This window comes from Leptonychotes weddellii, chromosome 6, assembly GCF_054177405.1.
Source record: "Leptonychotes weddellii isolate Sample4059 chromosome 6, ASM5417740v2, whole genome shotgun sequence".
In the NCBI taxonomy this organism is placed as follows: domain Eukaryota; kingdom Metazoa; phylum Chordata; class Mammalia; order Carnivora; family Phocidae; genus Leptonychotes; species Leptonychotes weddellii.
This window is the reverse complement of record NC_138374.1, coordinates 104840768-104859768: the sequence shown is the minus strand read 5'-3', so window position 1 is coordinate 104859768 and position 19001 is coordinate 104840768. Positions and strand designations below refer to the sequence as shown.

The window sequence follows — 19001 nt, the reverse complement described above, 5'->3', positions numbered from 1 at the left end:
CTTGTTGTGGCAGGTTGTATTTTCCAAAGATAACCTAAGATCTCCCATACCACATACTCCTCTACAATGTGAGTTGCTATACCCACATCAAGAAGTAGAGTCTGATTTTTTTTTTTTTTGGTCCTTTAATCTGGGAAGGTTTGTAACTGTTTTCTACCAATTGAACAAGGTGGTGATGATGTATTGATTTTGAGGCTAGATTAGAAAGGCTATATAGCTTCCAGACACCGGTGTCAACTACCACATTTCCCTCAGCTCCTACTTGGATACATGAGGTGGGGCTCTTATGATCGGCTGATAGAGGAGGAAGAAGCCAAGCTTGGGTCACAGATGGGTCACGCCACAAGTGGACTGGTGCTGCGTTACAACCCATCCAGGCGCAGCCCTGAAAAACAGTGGTGAGGGGAAACCTTCATAACAGAGCTTCCATGCACCTGTCATTCTCTTGTAAGAAAAGATAAATAGCCTGAGGTAAAGAATATCTAGGTAGTGATGAATAGTTTGGCAGTATTGGTCAGGGGCCTGGGAAGGACAAAGCTTAGAAGATAAGGAACAGGGAGGTCTGAGGGAGAGTCATGTGGATAGACCTATGGAAGTAGGCATGAAGTATGAAGTATTTTGCCACGTATTAATGGCCACCAGAAAACAACTGCCACTAAACCCAAGTAGACGGAATGACTCAGCCAGTGGATCTCGGATAGCTTCTGTCACTGGCTACCTCTGTGCAAACTCCCAGTCACAAAGGCTAGTCTACTGCCTCCACAAATGACCAACCTGCCACGAACAGAGGCTGATACTCAGCCCCCAATCCAGCACCATCCTTCAAGGACACAAGCCAGCCACTTGTGGCAAGTTGATTACACTGGAACTTCTTCATTTTGGAAGAGGAAACACCAGTTTGACTGGCATTTAGACATATTTCATTAACTCAAATGCATATGCATTACCTCATGCATTAACTCAAAATGGATCACGAGCTTACATATAAAATGTAAAGCTATAAAACTAACAACAATAAAAAAAAAACAGGAGAAAATATTTGGGATCTAGAGCTAGGCAGAGTTTTTGTTTGTTTGTTTGTTTTAAGATTTTATTTATTTATTTGAGACAGAGAGAATGAGAGACAGAGAGCATGAGAGGGAGGAGGGTCAGAGGGAGAAGCAGACTCCCTGCGGAGCAGGGAGCCCGATGCGGGACTCGATCCCGGGATTCCAGGATCATGACCTGAGCCGAAGGCAGTCGCTTAACCAACTGAGCCACCCAGGTGCCCTAGGCAGAGTTTTTTGACTTGATACCAAAAGCATGACCCACAAGGAAAAAATGATAAATTTGACCTCATCAAAATGTAAAACTTTTGTTCTGTAAAAGACCCTATAAAGGATTTAAAAACAAACAATAATTGGGAGAAAATATTTGCAAAACATATGTCTAACAGAGAACTGGTGTCTAAAAATATACGTACATAAAAATCTTAAAACTCAACAGTTAAAAAATCCAATTATAAAATGGGCAAAAATATGAATGGATACTTCACTGAAGAAGGTATACAGATGGCAAATAAGCACATGGAAAGATGTTCAATATCATTAGCCATTAGAGAAATACAAATTAAAGCCACAGTGAGATATCACTACATACTTACTAAAATAAAAAATCGTGTCATCAAATGCTGGTGAGGATGTAGAAAAACTGAATCACTCACACATTGCTGGTGGGAGGGTAAAATGATCCAGCTGCACTGGAAAACAGTTTGGTAGTTTTTTAATAAAACTAAACATATAATTACCATATGACCCAGCAATTACACTCTTGGCCATTTATCCCGGAGAAATGAAGTCTTATGTTCACATAAACAGCTGTACACAAAATTCAAAGAAGCTTTATTCATTACAGCTAAAAAAATGAAAACAACCCAGATGTTCTCCAGTGAATAAATAGTTAAACTGTGGTATATTCATATCATGGAATACTCAGCAACAAAAAGAATGAACTATTGATGAACAGGACTTGGATGAGTCTTCAGGGAATTATGCTGAGTGATAAAAAAGCCAATTCCTAAAACTTAGATACTGTTTTATAATAATGTTTATAAAACATTTTTGAAATGACAAAATTTTAGAACTGGAGAACAGATCCATGGTTGTCCGGCATTAGGTGTGGGGGAAGGAAGGGAGAGGCAGCTGTGGTTATAGAAGACCAATACAGGGATCCTTATGGGGATGGAACTGTTCTGTATCTTGACAGTGGTGGTGGGTATACACACCCACATGGGTGATAAAACTGTATAGAACTAAGTGCATGTGCACAACCACACACACACACAAATGAGTACAAGTAAAATCAGGGCAATCTGATTTGTATCAGTGTGGATACCCCAGTTGCAACATTGAGCTAGTTTGGCAAGATGTATCATTGAGGGAAACTGGGTAAAAGAATCCATGGGATCTCATTTTTAATTTTTAGAACTGCATGGGCATTTCCAGTTATCAAATAAAGATTTAATTTTTTTTAAAAGATTTTATTTATTTATTTGACAGAGAGAGACACAGCGAGAGAGGGAACACAAGCAGGGGGAGTGGGAGAGGGAGAAGCAGGCTTCCTGCGGAACAGGGAGCCCGATGTGGGGCTCGATCCCAGGACCCTGAGATCATGACCTGAGTTGAAGGCAGACGCTTAACGACTAAGCCACCCAGGCGCCCCTATTTTTTTTTTAAAGATTTTAATTAAAGATTTAATTTAAAAACAACTGGTTGATATTCCATATTTGGATTTGCCTTTCTTGCCCGTGGAGCCTTGGCCAACACCACAATCCAAAGGCTTACTGAACACTAGATCCACCGCCATGGGATCAAGCATGACCTTGCCTTAGACCATGGGCTTCACTTTTCAGCAAAGGAGATGTGGGAGTGGGCACACGACCATGGTATCCCCTCGTCCTATCTCATACCCACACACTGCTGGCCTGATAGAGGGCCGAAGTGGCTGCTTAAAGATGCAGCTAAGGCACCAATTTGGAATTGATATACTGCAAAGTTGTGCTGTTGTCCCCAGGATGTGATCTCATCCTGATCAACAAGCATTATACAGTACCGTGTCTCGAACAGGCAGAATACATAGGTCCAGGAACCAAGAGGAAGACCCATTCACCATCACTCCAGTGACCTCCTTGGGGAGTTGGTGCTTCCAGCCCTGACAACTTGTGGCTTTGTGGATCTAGAGGCCCTGGTTCCCGAATGGAGAATGTTTCTACCAGGAGGAGGTACAGTAGAAGTTCCAGTATGCTTCAAGCCATGGCTGCTGCCTGGTCATCTCAGTCTCCTCATGCCAAGAGACTAGCAGACAGAAAAGGATCGCCACATTGGCCAAGGTGATCAACCCTAATCATCAGGATGCCGTGTTATACCCTGGGAGCAATGAAGAATATCTTTGGCACTCACATGATCTACTGGGGTGCCTCCTGATACCCCCTCTCCCAATTACAAAGGTAAATGGAAAAGTGCAGCAGCCTTAATCTGGGAAGGTCATGGTGACCCACTGCTCAGATCCCTTAGGGATGAGGGTCTGGGTCACAACACCAGGTGAGCCACTTGAAACAGCGAAGGTGCCAGCCCGGGATGAAGGGACTCTAGAATGGGTAGTACAGGAGGGAGATGATGAGTATTGGTTGTGGCCAGGAGCGGAGACAGGGAGAGGTGTGGCTGGTTAATCCCACGAACCTTCCATAAGTTTCCCAAGGAAACAGACCAACTGTGGTTCTAGAGAAACCGTTCCCAGATGGAGTGGATTTGAACAGCACAAGAGGTGGCTTCTAGTGGATACTATGAGGTGGCATCCAGATCCCCCCTTTTTAGGACTAAGACATGCATTCCCTCAGCATCAATGAGTGTTGCCTGTTGATGACTCACAGCTCTGCCCCTCTCTGGACAATGTTATCAGCTAAAGGGAGCTTCCCCAGTTCATTTCTGCACCCCCTTGCTGGGGGCAGCCCACATCCAAAGACTGGTCACTGTGGGGCTACAAAGCCCTGGCCAATGCTTCAGTTTGAGAATCTTTATCCAAGAAAAGCATCTCAAAATTAACTCATTCAAAACGAAACTCTTGGAGTCCTCTCTAAACCTCTTCCCTTGCCCCATGTCAGTAAATGCCAATTCCATGCTTCCCGTTTGGAAGTTTTCCTTGACTCCTCTTTTTCGGGTTCCCCAGACATCTTAATATATCAGCCAATCTTGTTGGCTTTACCTTCATATCCCCACTTTGACCACTTCTCAGCATCACCCATTGCTAACCCTCTGGTCCACATCCGTATAAATTGTCTCCTAACTGGCCTCCCTGCTCTGTGCTTGCCTCTTCCGATCTATTCCATGCAAGCAGCCAAAGTGATACTATTAAGACCTAGGTCAGATCATGACACTCCTCTGACAAATTCTTCTAGAGGCTTCTCATCACACTTGGACTACACGCTAGAGTCTTTACAACAGCCTACGAAGCTCTACATGATCTGGCCCTGTGCCGCCTGTCTAAATTCATCTCCTGCCACACCGCTCCAGACTCAGGCTTCCATTCTGTTCCTCAAGCTCACTGAGAAGCCTCCTGCTACAGGATCTCTGCACTTGCCTTTTTTTTTTTTTTTAAGATTTATTTATTTATTTATTTGAGAGAGAGAGTGAGCACGAGCAGGAGGGGCAGAGGGAGGAGGAGAGAGAATCCCAAGCAGATTCTGCGCCAAGCGCAAAGCCGATGCAGGACGACCCTGAGACCACAACCTGAGCAAAACCAAGAGTCATTCACTTAACCAACTGCACCACCCAGGTGCCCTGTACCTGCCTTTCATTCTTCCTGGAATGCTATTCCCCCAGATAGCCACGTGGCTCCATCCCTCACTTCCTTTGGGGCTCTGCTCCAATATCACCTTATCAAAGACGTGTTTCCTGATCATCTTCTATATAATAGACACTCCACTCTCACCTTATCACTTATACCGCTCTCTCTACCCACCTTGCTTAACACTTATCACCTGACATAATCTTTTCATTTCTTGTCTATTTCCCTCCACTAGAAGGTAAGCTGCATGAGGACAGGGATTTGGTCTTTTTGTTCGTTGTACTGTATCTCCAGTTCCTATAACAGGGCTTGGCACGTGGTAAATACTCAAAAAAAATATTTGTTGGATGAACCAATAAAGTTTCAGGCACTTTATAATTTAGGCTTTCGCACTACCCCGCATCCACTCCAAAACAGCTACACCCTGAGGCGCAGATACACTGAGACCACCGTAGAAATACCCATAGTCATGTGCAACACACACCCTCACTGACCCAGTGAATATCTCAGGGGGAAAATGTCTCTCAATTGTGAATTTACTGTCCTGACCATTTCGATTGCAATGGGACTCAAAGATTCAGGAAAAAGGAAGAGACCCACCCCTGTAGGAATAGCTTATAGCCTGACACCAGAGCCAACATACCCATTAGGCACAGTGCTGAGGGCCCATGATACTTTTAACCGCCCCCCCAAAATATTTTAATGTTAATTTCTGTTAGAATCAGAGGAAAAATGAGTATAATAATAATGAATATATGATAATAAGCCCAGTTTGGATTATATCCCTCTTTATACCAATGTAGTCATAAAATAGAATTTTTAATATTTTTTTATGGAAGAAGCAACTGAGGAAGGCAAAAGGGACACATAAGAATCATAACATGGCCCTGCCTGACACAGCTCACCTTTAAGGCTCTGGGGACTATCAAGGGCCAGCAGGACAGGGAGAAGGAGGGGAACAGATGTTCAGCATACTTTCCCATTTATTTGTCACCCCAACCTAGCATTTTAGTCCCATGCTATAAAGGGGAAACTGAAGCCCTAAAAATTTAAAAGATTTTGCCGGGGCCATCGGGAGAGTAAATGGCCATGCTAGGATTTGAGCCTAGGCTGTTGGAGACCAAGCCACAGGTTAACTTACTGCACTGCAGCTGACAAATAGTGCCCACAAAGCCGTGCGTACGGGGATGCAGTTAGACACTTTCCTCCGATCTGCCCCTGCCTGCCAAAGGCTGCCCCACACTGGGTGCTGCCCCCTGAGTCACCCCAGCTCCACCCTGCTCTTTGCGAGTCTGAATTTCCCTCATCGACTTCATCCCCAGTGCCAAGCCCCTGCCCCACCCCGAGCTCCCGATCTTAATCACAAAACTTGGGAGAAACAGAGTCAAGTTGTAATGCCCCACCCTATGAATAGGCAGGTCGGGCTGACCTCTCCTGCATGTCAGTCCTTCCAGAGAACAGTAACTTGGTCCTGAAGGAGATGAGAACAGCCTGAGAGGGACTCATCCTTATCCCAGCACAGGCTGAGTGCCAACTCCTGCCTCCTTGTGCCCATGAAAAGGTCTTCAAAAACTCTGAGGGCATCTTCTGTCTGCACCTAATCCTCATTCCTGAGGGCCAAGCAAAAGTTCTCTAAGGGATCCCCCCTGTCAAACTCTCCTCCATCTCTGTCCCTATTTGGTGAACCCTCAAACAGGAGTGGCTGGGTAGTATTCAACATCCAGGAGGAGAACTAGAAAGTGTAGCATAGACTTGGGAACAGAGGGGCCCAGTTGAATTCCAGCTATGGATAAATAATTTAACCTCTCCAGATGTAACTAAAACTTGCTAAACACTAATTCATCACATGCTTAATACAGAAGCTGGAATAGAGTTGTGCCAATAAATGTTAGTGATCTTTTATGCCTGATATGTCTTCCACTCTAATGTGCCTGGTTTTGTGCTTGTCATATTCCTGGGTTTCTCATTAATTCATTACACATTTACTGGACACTTGCTATATGTCAATCAATATGTAGGCACTGGAGACAAAACACTGAACAGAAGAAATCTTTGCCTTTGAGAATCTCTTGCTCTGGTGGGAACTGCAGAGAAGAGAACAGTCAACTCCAATACAGTGTGATCATTGCCCAGCTTTGAATCTGTCAATGGTGTTGCCATCAGGGAACCAAAAACTCAGCTGGCAGAGAAGCAATTAGCCTTCAAAAATTAAGTAGTACAGGGGCGCCTGGGTGGCTCAGTCGTTAAGCATCTGCCTTCGGCTCCGGTCATAATCCCGGGGTCCTGGGATCGAGCCCAGCATTGGGCTCCCTGCTCAGCGGGGAGCCTGCTTCTCCCTCTCCCACTCCCCCTGCTTGTGTTCCTGCTCTCACTATCTCTCTCCCTGTCAAATAAATAAAATCTTTAAAAAAAATTAAGTAGTACAGGGCGCCTGGGTGGCTCAGTTGGTTGGGCAACTGCCTTCGGCTCAGGTCATGATCCTGGAGTCCCTGGATCGAGTCCCGCATCGGGCTCCCGGCTCGGCGGGGAGTCTGCTTCTCCCTCTGACCCTATCCCCCTCTCATGCTGTTTCTCCCTCTCTCTCTCTCTCTCTCTCAAATAAATAAATAAATAAAATCTTTAAAAAAAAAATTAAGTAGTACATAGATAAGAAACCAAATCATTAGTAAACAGGATGGACCAGGATGGATAACAACAGGACCCTGAAACTTGCATTTGGCCATTTTATAAAATAGGCAGTGTAAACCTAGCTGTTGCTGACTATTCCTCCTAAGAGAGAACCTCCTATTAGGGTTCTGGGGATTTTGCCCTAGGAGTTTTCTAAATTGATAATAGATTATTTTTATCAGGGCTGGCTTTAGGAGGAAGTGGAGTAGGTTGACATCCGCGTGCATGTTCTGAGAGAAACGAGGGGGTGCCTCAGCCACATACCAAAATGCCTCCTTACATCACCATTCCTGGAAGTCCATCATTAGAGTCCATCCTTAGGGATGCTTTTAACACTCAGAGTCTTCTTTTAGAGGCATGTAGTCCAGAGAGAGATGAGCCTTTGCTCTCGTTGCTTCTTTGCACATGTTGCTCTTTTCCACATATTCAAATCCTATCTGTCATTCAGGCCCAGAACAATTCCTCAGTGGTTTTGTTCCAGCCTTGCCTGCCCTTGTCTTTGGGCTTGAGTTGCTGGTACAAGTCTTTGATCTAGCAGGTATGGCCTGGTGCGCCTTCTTGGTTGGATTCTCTGTGTGTGTGTGTGTGTGTGTGTGTGTATACACTCTTCCTAATTAGTGTCTATCAATTATCAATTAATGTGTCTACTGCTGAATTACAAACCACACCAAAACTTAGTGACTTAAATGATTATTACTCACAACTCTACAATATGGGCTGGGATCAGTTGGGTGGTTCTTTTGCCAGTTGGCTCAGTGTCTCTCATGCTGCTGCAATCATCTGGAGGCTCAGTTGTGATGGGAGATCCAAGAAGTCTTCATCCACATGTCTGATACCTCAGCGAAGGAGATTGGAATCACTGGGGGCTGGCTGGCCCTTCTCTCCATATGGTGCCTCATCCTCTGAGGCCTCTCCACATTGGTCTCCTCTCTAGGAGGTTATCCTGGGCTTCCTTACAGCATGGCAGCTAAGTTCTAAAAGGGAGCATTTCAAGAAGTAGAGCTCCAATATGCAAGTACTTATCTACTTGCTTCATGTGTGTTAATATCTCATTGGCTGAGGAGGCCACCCACCCAACCCAAGAGTCAATGTGGGAAAGGACTTCAAAAGGGTAATACCAGTGGGACATGTGGTTTTTTGGTGTGCTACCAATGTCCACAGTTTATAAATACTTAGAGTAGAGATCGCATCTTTTTTTTTTTAAATAATAATCTAGAGTATATTGGTAGGTGCTAAATAGATATTTGTTGACTGGCAAGAGTTGAATATAGTGACAGCCAGCAAAGCTCTAAAGGATGAGCCTTGCAGACAAGAGCTGGAGGTTGCTCCCTGAGGAAAGCAGAAGTCTGAAAGGAAGGTAACTGAACACCAAATACAAATTGGTGGATTTTAGTGAATTTAACTAATGTCTTCCCCATTGATTTCAAGACCAGAAAAATGTAAGCAATAATTATCATAAGAAGCCAAAGTATACTCAGTTCAGCGCTACATTAAGCCTCGTGGAGGATACAGAAGAAAACAGGGCCTTTGATGCCACTGAAGAAACAAGAAGCAAAAACAGGAAAACTTAAATATTTAAGACCTAATAACATCCCTAAGAGTGTATAACACATAAGAGGCACTCAAGAAATGTTCTGGAAAGAAAGAACAGGATGTGGTCAGGAGAGAAAGCTAGGGTCGTCCAGGGTTTGGCAAACTACAATCCACAGGCCAAATCTGGCCCTCCATCTGTTTTTGTAAATAAAATTTTATTGGAATACATCTGTGGCCTTTTTTTTTTTTTTTTACATATTATCCATGACTGCTTTTGCATTATAACAGCAGAGTTAAGTACTTGCAACAAAGACTGTAAGGCCTGCAAAGCCTAAAATATGTACTAGCTGGCCCTTTACAGAAGTTTGCCAATGCACAAGTGAGTCTCAGGACTCAGTGAATGCTTCCTGGACTCAGTGAAACTGGTACAACTTTCCTCGATGGATGAGAAGGTAGGTAAGCGCTAGGTTAGATGGAAGATGAAATACTTTGTGCTCAAAATAGCTCTGGTCCCAGTGAAAAATGTTTTTTGGGACCTTCTGCGAGGCAGGATTTGTGTTGATATGCAATAATCTTGGGCCCTAGGCCCCTGTTTCCACTAGTGGTCCAGGTAGTCCCTTCTGGCTTCCTCCCCTTCTCATCACCCTCTTTTGCACATCCACCTCTACATCTTTGACCTGCGATGAGGCAAGGTATCCACATATTGAACTTGGAAGTGAGGGAACCACTGACAAGGTAGATGCACTTTCCATTTGGATATATACCTGGGTTCACAGGAGGAAAGAGAGCACCAAACTCTAAAGAGAAAGGGCTTGGTACCTTCCCCTTTATTCCTTCAGCTTACCCGGGCCTCAAGAGGTCACCTTGGTCATTCTTCTGTGTCCAGACTGGATTGATGTTAAACCATCTCCTAGATCTAAATCACACTCACACCCAGAGATACAGACATACCCCCCTCACTGTACCCATGCCCACATGCTTAAAAATAGCATAGCCTCTCTCCAAGAGCTGACTTATCCATAGGCACAGTAGGCACAGTGCCGAGGGCCCATGATATTTTAGGGACCAACAAAAATGTTTCCATTTTAATTTATTTTAAAACCAGAAGGAAATATATATATAATATCAATAGATATATAATAAGAATCCCAGGCTCCATGCTGGGTGTAGATCCTACTTAAGAAAAATAAATAAATAAAATGTATAATAAGAATCCAGGGGCGCCTGGGTGGCTCAGTCGTTAAGCATCTGCCTTCGGCTAAGGTCATGATCCCAGGGTCCTGGGATCAAGCCCCACATCGGGCTCCCTGTTCCGCAGGAAGCCTGCTTCTCCCTCTCCCACTCCCCCTGCTTGTGTTCCCTCTCTCGCTGTGTCTCTCTCTGTCAAATGAATAAATAAAATCTTAAAAAAAAATCTATAAGAATCCAGATTGTATTACGCTAATATTTATACCATAAAACATGATTTTTAGTATTTTTTGTATGAAGCGAGGAACCCACAAAGGCAAAAGTGCCAAGAGCCAGCAAAAACCAGAATGTAGCCCTGTCTTCTTCAAGGAACATGTCTCAGGGTCCACAAACTTCATGGAGAGAGAATGCTTTGCACGATCTGAGCAGAGTTCCTTGTGACCATGTCCTTCTTTGGCCCAGTCCTTGGGAGAATTGAACACAGCTGCCTTTGACCTTTGAGTCAGAACGAAAAACAAAAAAAACAACTCTCTGGGAAGGAAGCAGAGGCTTGCCGCTAGACAAGAAGAGTGCTGGTGTTGATTCAACTGGCCCCAGGGCCTGGCCAGCAATGCCCCCACCGCCAGTGTGTCCGCTCCTGGCAGAGTGGGACCCAGCTCAGACCCTTCATCAACAAATATTGCTTCAGGCCCAAGTGTGTTGACTTAAGAAAGCTTCACCTTTCCCTGGCAATACGGATTGTTCTGGGGGAGCAGCACTCTGGCTAAGAGTTCTCTGAGGAGTGAGCACAGCCTGGAATTCGCTTTCAAGCTTGGTCAAGCTTTTGGAGCTCTTAAGTGCTCCATCCCTCAGGAGCCAAGGATTCTGTTTATTGATTAACCAGCTTCTTTAATTTTCCTCCCCCCCACACCTACCTCCCCACTTCCCTTTGTTTTTGCCTCATAGCGGTCCTTTTTGGAAAAGTAGGGTGACTGAAATTTGCTTTCCTTAGAGTTAGGGCAGTTGATGCCACTTAAAATGCAACTTAAAATTTACCTGGATGGTCTCTGTGACCGGTTGAGTTGTGTCCCTCCTGCAAAGACGACGTGTTGAAGCCCTAACTCCTCGTAGCTCAGAACATGACCTTGTTTGGAAACAGGCTCATTGCCAATGAAATCACATTAAGATGGGGTTGTACTCATCTGACATGACTGGTTTCCTCATGAAAAGAACACTACTGTGTGAAGAGACAGAGTCACAGAGACAGAAGACAGTCATGGAAAACCAAAAGCAGAGAAAGGAGTTATGCTGGAAGAAGCCAAAGAACAGCTGGGGTCACCAGCAGTGGACAAGGCAAGGAAGGACAGTCCCCTGGAGGCTTCGGAGGGAGTATGACCCTGCCAATACCACAATATCAGATGTCTAGCCTCCAGAACTGTGACAGAATAAATTTCTGTTTACCACCAGTTTGTGGTACTTTGTTCTGGCAACCCTGGGAAACTAATAGAGGCTTCAAAGCAAAAAATCCACACAGCTAGAGCCTTGAGAATCAATGGACTGACCAAGCCCTTGGTCAGTGTAAAAACCTTCCTCCGCAAAGTTCTTTCTCCATTGTCTCATTTTGCCTCATGAATGCTTGGTGACCCAGAGCAGATTTTATTATCCCTCATTTTACAGATGGCAAAATCTGGAGCTCAGGATGTAAATCATTTACCCCAGGTCATACATTAAGTGTCTCTGTGGCTTTAGAAGAAAACAGTGAGTAATAGAAATTCGAAGTCAGTTCTGCCCTTGACTAGACGTATAGGGCCTTTGGTGAGCTACCTAACCCCGGGGGATCTGAACTTTGGAATTTCAAGTACAGTCATTCTATTTGTTTAAAGAGTATTCAAAATTACCTTAAATCCTAAAAAACAGAGAGGACCATAATATCAGAATAAAAGACACATTTTTTTTTTTAAAGATTTTATTTATTTATTTGACAGAGAGAGACACAGTGAGAGAGGGAATACAAGCAGGGGGAATGGGAGAGGGAGAAGCAGGCTTCCCGCGGAGCAGGGAGCCCGATGTGGGGCTCGATCCCAGGACCCTGGGATCATGACCTGAGCTGAAGGTAGACGCTTAACGACTGAGCCACCCAGGTGCCCCAAAAGACACATCTTTTAAATTGAATAAATTTAGATGATTTTTTTAAACTCACTACTTTATCCTTTTTTTACCGCCGCCCCCCCCCCCCCAAGAAGACAGATAGAAGGATTGGCATTGGAAACCACTTCTGAAATCTCTCGAGGCCTCATTTACCTTATCAGAGAGTGTTGGATTTCTCCTCAATTCTCTTCTACCACTTAACATTTTATGATTCTCTGACTCAAGCCCAGATTCTTTTCTACTAATAAATCTGGAAATAAGAACCCCTGGGTCTGGATGGCGACAGTCAGAATGCCCTGGTCAGAGGAACTGGTTGAATCAATGTCCAGGTTCTGTCCTGAGACCACACTGTATCCTGCTGTTTTCTGAGAGAGAGAGCAACCAAGAGTTGTTTTGGTGGCATCAGGGAAGCTGTGGGAAGAACTGACTGCCTCTTAGAAAGTGACCCCCTTCATATTTGAGGCAAAACAGTTAGGGATTTGACGTGCAAACTGCAGGCTGCTTTCTCCCTGCACCTCTGGCCAGCAGGCTGGTTCAGGCTGGCTTCTCTCTCACCCTGAGCTAGAGCTCCTTGGCCCACCAGGCTATCAGTCCCCCTTGCTGCTCTAGGTCACCTGTGTGGAAAAGCCAACCTGGAGAATCCCAGGCTTCCGCCATAGGCAGCCACAGGGCTAAGCCTGCAGCTTGACTGTGCCCCACAGCTAAGGTCATCAGTGATAATAATAATCTTTTGCACACTGTTTTTGAAGTATTTTTAAAATCCAGTATCTTCTTAGCATATATCAGTGCTCGGGGAGATCTTCATGAAAGGACCAAAAGGGTAACCTGAAAAGGTGGGTGGTATTTGAGCAGGGAGTAGGGGTGGGAAGGATGGGAGTGGGATGTGGAGCCACTCAAGGACAGTCTGGAGGGCAGAAGGAGACGTGCTTACAGCTGAGAAAAGCTCTGCCTGAAGGGGGCAGTGAATTCCCACAGGGAGAAGAGGGGATGAGCCTGGAGATTCTGCAGGATTTTGAGGCAGAAAGACTGGGTTAGACCCTAGTTCAGCCACTTACTAGCCTTTTCCACCATCTCCTGACCCCTCACTGTGAGGGAAAGCTTTCCAAGGCCAGAAAGGTTAAGTAATCCTGAAAGGTAGGAAAAGGGCAGGAACAGAAGGAGTCTGACAGAGATTCTCTACTAAAAAGTTGTTCAGGGAAACAGTCAAACTAACTCCACCCTCTCAAATCTTTTGACTTGGTTGTTTTGGTCCCTCCTTTTCCCTGAGGGAGAAGCTCCAGGGTAACAAAAATCCAAGGAAATTAACAGGTCTTCAGACAAACTTGACCCCTCAAAGGCCGTTTGACCAAACCACCAAGCCAAAGAATAGTCCTTCCCCCATGCTCTCAGGCAGGGTCCACAATGAGGACTGAGGAAGTGACCTGTTCTCAGGAAGTGGGTGGACAAGTGACCTAAAATTCAGCCCTTCCCTTCTTGGAGGAAACTTATCATCCGAAGAAGGAAAGCAGAAGGCAAAATGAGTGGGAGGAAGAATTTACTGTCCTGCAATAGTTTTTAGAATATAGAGGACAAATTTTTTCTACAAATGGGCACCTGCTCCCTCCAATCTGAGTGGAGAGTCTGCAGCTTTAAAGAGACCTTTCTCTAGGGGAGCCTGGGTGGCTCAGTTCGTTAAGCATCCAACTCTTGGTTTCATCTCAGGTCATGATCTCAGGGTGATAATCTCAAAGTCTTGAGATCAAGCCCCACATCAAGCCCTGTGTCAGGCTCCACGCCTGCTGGAGATTCTCTCTCTCCCTCTCTCTCTGTCCCTCCACCCCCCTCAAAATAAATAAATAAATCTTTTTTTTTTTTTTAAGAGAGACCTTTCTCTAGAAAATTTAGCCTCTACTTTTATAATTGTCCCATTTGGAAACCTATAGGAATTTTTTATCATATATGATGTTGATGTGTGTGGTTTTTTTTAAAGATTTTATTTATTTATTTGACAGAGAGAGAGATAATGAGAGCAGGAACGCAAGCAGGGGGAGTGGAAGAGGGAGAAGCAGGCTCCCCGCCAAGCAGGGAGCCCAATGCGGGGCTTGATCCCAGGACCCTGGGATCATGACCTGAGCCGAAGGCAGACACTTAACCGACTGAGCCACCCAGGTGCCCCCTGTTTATTTCTTCATACCTTTTGTTTGCCCATCATCTCCTGTTGCAGCTGTTGAGATTCAGACTTGGCAGTGTGTGAGGAGATGAGGCACACCAACCTAGTCACCAGAGGGAGACTGGGAGCAAACTCCTAATTAAAAGGTATTTGGTTTGCCATGACTTTATTTGAATTTGCATTTTTATTTTGAAAGTAATATATGTACCCTGTCAACTTTGTATTTTTATTATGAAAGTAACTTAAGTACCCACTGTAGAGTTTAAAATGAATATAGGTTCCAAATAAAATGAAATGAAATAAAATAAAATGAATATAGCTTCCTAGTATGGTCTTGTTCTCCTCCCCAGATAGGCCCATAATAATTTGTTCCTTATGCATTCTTATATAAAAAAGCATTTATGTAACAATGAGAATATATCCTTTCTTAAAATCACACACATGGGGTGCCTGGGTGGTTCAGTCGGTTAAGCAACTGCCTTCGGCTCAGGTCATGATCCCAGGGTTCTGGGATCAAGCCCCACATCGGGCTCCCTGCTCAGCAGGGAGTCTTCTCCCTCCCCCCTTGATCCTCCCTCTGCTCATGCTCTCACTTGCTCTCTCTCTCTCAAATGAATAAAAAATCTTAAAAAAGAAAAAAAAGAGGGCTGGCTCTAGGACCCCACCAGAAGTCACCTTGGTGTCTTCTACTCATCAAAGTGGGCAAGAAAACCTCATTGTGGAGGCTGGACAATCCTTTTCCAAAAGACAGGGGCTGTCATAGATGTCATTCAAGGCAGGACCGGGTCTTTCATCTGTGGGTTCTCTGGCAGAGAACCTGGCACACTTTAAGAACTCGATGTGTGTTTCTTGAATGGGTTAGGGTGGGACAGAAGTCCAACTGGGGCAGAAAAGCTAGTAGCAGGTTGTCCACGAGGGCACCGAGTCAAGGTGAAAGAGTTAGAAGTCAGTTGGGGATGGCTCCTATGTGACCACGGGTTTCCGAGGCACTGATACAGAGAGTGCTGTATCAGGGAGGCTCAGAGAGCCAGTGTGGATAGTCAGGTGGGGCAGGAAATCAGCAGCCAACAGGCAAGGCAGTGCAATGTGGACAGCAAGAGAAGGGCAGGGGCTGTGTTAAAGCCTGGGCGTGCGAGGAGGTTAAAACAGAGGGAGCACATCAGGCACCTGCAGGAGAGAAGGAGCAAGCTCAGCCCCGCCAGCTTCCAGCTCCATGCCCCCAGGTATTTAGATTGTTCTTCGTGCTGAGAACCAACGCCACCTAGCCACAAGCCCCTGGACAGTGGCTGGTGGCCATGGCCTGGGTGCAGGAGCAGCAGCTGTGAGGGACTCCAACCCAGACGTGCGCTGGGGGCAACACAACACGCAGGGGCCACCGTAGATACAAAACTGAATATGACACAGTCACCGTCCTTGGGAAGTCAGTCTAGGGCAACAGTTAGGCGCTAATTTAGCATTATGCAAGGTAGTAGATTAGAATAAAAGGGGACTAAATTGAAAGCTCTTTAAAACAAAACGAACAAAACAAAAAGGTCTCATTTACTCTTCCCAGTAATCCATGTGGTAGATGGTATTTCCTCCATCTTATAGATGAGAAATGTGAGGCTCAGAGAGGGAGGGTAATTTGCCCAAGGTCACACAGCTGTTAAGTAAGTAGTAGAGCCAAGATACAACCTCCAACTTCTCTTAAGCCTACACTTTCAAACTCTGTTCCATAAAAGCAGAAGCTCTTCTGCTGTATTGCGGAGTACAGCACCAAACATATAGTTCTTATGCTCCGGTACTTTGCACTCATTTCTTTTCTAGCTCTATTTCAGTACTAAGCTCTGGGTAGAATAAGCACATTTCACTCATGCCAAACAGGACTTGAAACAGGATAGTTACATGCTTCTGCGCTTCCTTTCCTACCACACTGTGAGTTCCTGGGAGACCAGAAGTATAGCAGTTCTACAGTAGTGGCCTCCCCCCCCGCCCCCCCCGCCCCCCCCAACTGCCTTTTTGCTTTTCCTCAGTTTCAGTTACCCGCAGGCAACTGTGGTCTGGAAGCAGATGATCCTCCTTCTGACATCTCATCAGAAGGTCAGTGGTGGCCTAATGCTACCTCGCAATGCCTACGTCATTCACCTCCTATCATCTCATCACGTAGGCATTTTATTTCTCATGTCATCACAGGAAGGGTGAGTACGTTACAATAACATAGTTAGAAAGAGAGAGGCCACATTCACATAACTTTTAGATATATTGTTGTAATTGTTTTATTTTATTATTGGGTAGGTTGTTCATCTCTTATTGTGCCTAATTTATAAACTAAACCTTATCATGGGTGTGTACGTATAGGAAAAAACAGTATATACAGGGTTTGGTACTATCCATAGTTTCAGGCATTCACTGGGGGTCTTGGAACAAATCCTCCATGGATAAAAGGAAGCTATGGTATATCCTCTTAACCTTTGAGCTAGCACACAGTAGGTGATTAGTTACTGTGAGCACGAATGAGTAAAGTTTAACCTGATGGTGTTGTAATCTATGGACAGGAGGGGGTACAAAGAGGATCTGGGCCCTCTTTTTCTTCTGTTAGTATAGTGCCTGGCACATTAAAAGTAATCATAAAACATTAGCTACAAAAATGAACAAATGAGTAAATCCTGTATTTACCCTTGTTCTAGTTGTAACAGTAGAATCCTATCTACTCTGCGTAGCTCTAGAACCAGTAGAGATATTGTGTTACATTCTGGGGACCCTCCCAGCCCAAGGAATTTCACACTGTGTCTACAAAATACCCCCGTCTCCAAAGAAACTACATTTCAGTTCCAAGTAGTTGTACCACAATCATAAACACAACCACAAAGAATGGAAACAAACCACCGAAACACTATGAGTGGGAGGCCCAACTCCTCCGACCAGTCAAGAACATTTCCAAACAAACACAAAGGGGCTTACATCTGCTCCAGATCTTGCCAAAAGAATAGAAAGAAAGGAAACTCGAGAAAGTCAGACTGGCACCAAGTAAGAACCCAGTGGGGCCAAACAGGAAGTTTCCTAGAGGCGGAGAGATTCCAGGGATTAATGGTGGTAGGAGTTTGACCTAATTCTACTATCTTTAAGGGATATAATCACATGGTCCAATGAGTCATACAATTGAGGCACATCATATACTTTTAAGCGGAGATGGTAATAACAACTGACTTTTATTGAGTAATTACTGAGTATGAGGTTCAGTGCTAAGCACTCTTTAACATTAGCTCACTTCCTCCTCATGGCAACCCTGAGACCTGCTAAGACTGGGCAGGCAGGTAATCAAGTCATGGGAATCAGCAAGGTAGGTGAGAGAAAGGTTATGGTGAGCACAGTACCAAAGCTGAGGGCAGGAAGTTCTGATGTCCACAGGAAAAAGACCCAGCGCAGGTGTCTGCCGGACCTCCAACTCCTTAAGTTGATAACTCCCAGACACCAGAGTCATCTGGGGAAGTTTTCAAAAGACAACTTTCTGGATCCCTCTCAGACTGACCAAATCTGCATTACCAAGAGCACGGCTTAGACATTTATATTTTAACCTATATTTTTAAAATCTATATTTAAAAATCTCTATTTTTGAAAAAGCCACCCTGAATTCACTCTCATTCATGTGTAAGTATTCGATACACATGGGCCCTTAAGGAAAGTGCAAATGTTAAAGTGACTCAGGAGCCTGTGTTGGCTTGTTCCCAAACTGCTTTCCTTTAATACCAGCTCTACCTGGTCCCATGGCTTCTGAAACCCCAGCATTTTGGGGCCTGTGGAGTTGGTGTTTCTCTGGGCTATACTCAGTTTGTGAATCTGAGTCAGTCTGTAACTCCCTGGAATTAACTTGGCTCTCTTTGACATTTAGTGCTACCCCCAGTGACTATGTCCTCCCCCCAGCCTTTGCATCCAGCCAAAGCAGGGCTGAGCCCCATTAGTGAGGATGAGGGAGAGGACACTTTGGATTCAGAGTACCAACAACCAGAGCATCACATAGTAAGATGAGGGCACTACAAGATCTGGCCCAACCAAAGGCTTGAGATCTACTTTCTGTTAGGAGAGGAATGAGTCCCTTAGCAGTTCTGAGCCCAAAGAGAAGAGGATGCAAGTGAGGAGGAGAATGAGAGGTCTGAGCTTGAAGGTGGAGCTGGAACCATCTCAACAATGCTCCCAAGTTCTGAGTCCTGTTCATGAGCCTTCCTTTGGCATCAGTCCATCTCCACCAACCCCTGTCTCTGGTCTTTACTACAGGCAAACCCCTCTGCTCGTTCTTGGCGACCATCCATGACCCGCAGACAAAAATAGACCAGCTGGCCTCTGCAAGCACTTTGCCTTCACTGATGAGAAACAAACACCCATTTGGTTTACTTTCCCTTCAAAAGTCCAGGAAGCCTCTTGACAGAAGGTACTGGGAAGGTTTAGTGAAGGCCAAGGGTTTAAGTTTTGAAATCTAAACCATTTGACAGGTCCTGTGAAGGTGATGAAAACCAAGAAACTTATGGTCAAGTTGAAACCC

At 44.9% G+C, this 19001-nt stretch overlaps 1 protein-coding gene across 1 annotated transcript in view; it reads left to right on the top strand.

Moving 5' to 3' along the window:
- The window catches only part of DTL (denticleless E3 ubiquitin protein ligase adapter), a 75882-nt gene extending 61083 nt beyond the window's left edge, over positions 1–14799 (top strand). The window contains exon 16 of the transcript XR_014146475.1: positions 14540–14799. The gene's annotated coding sequence lies outside the window, so the exon portion shown is untranslated. The remainder of the gene's footprint in view (positions 1–14539) is intronic.
- Positions 14800–19001: the final 4202 nt, after the last annotated feature.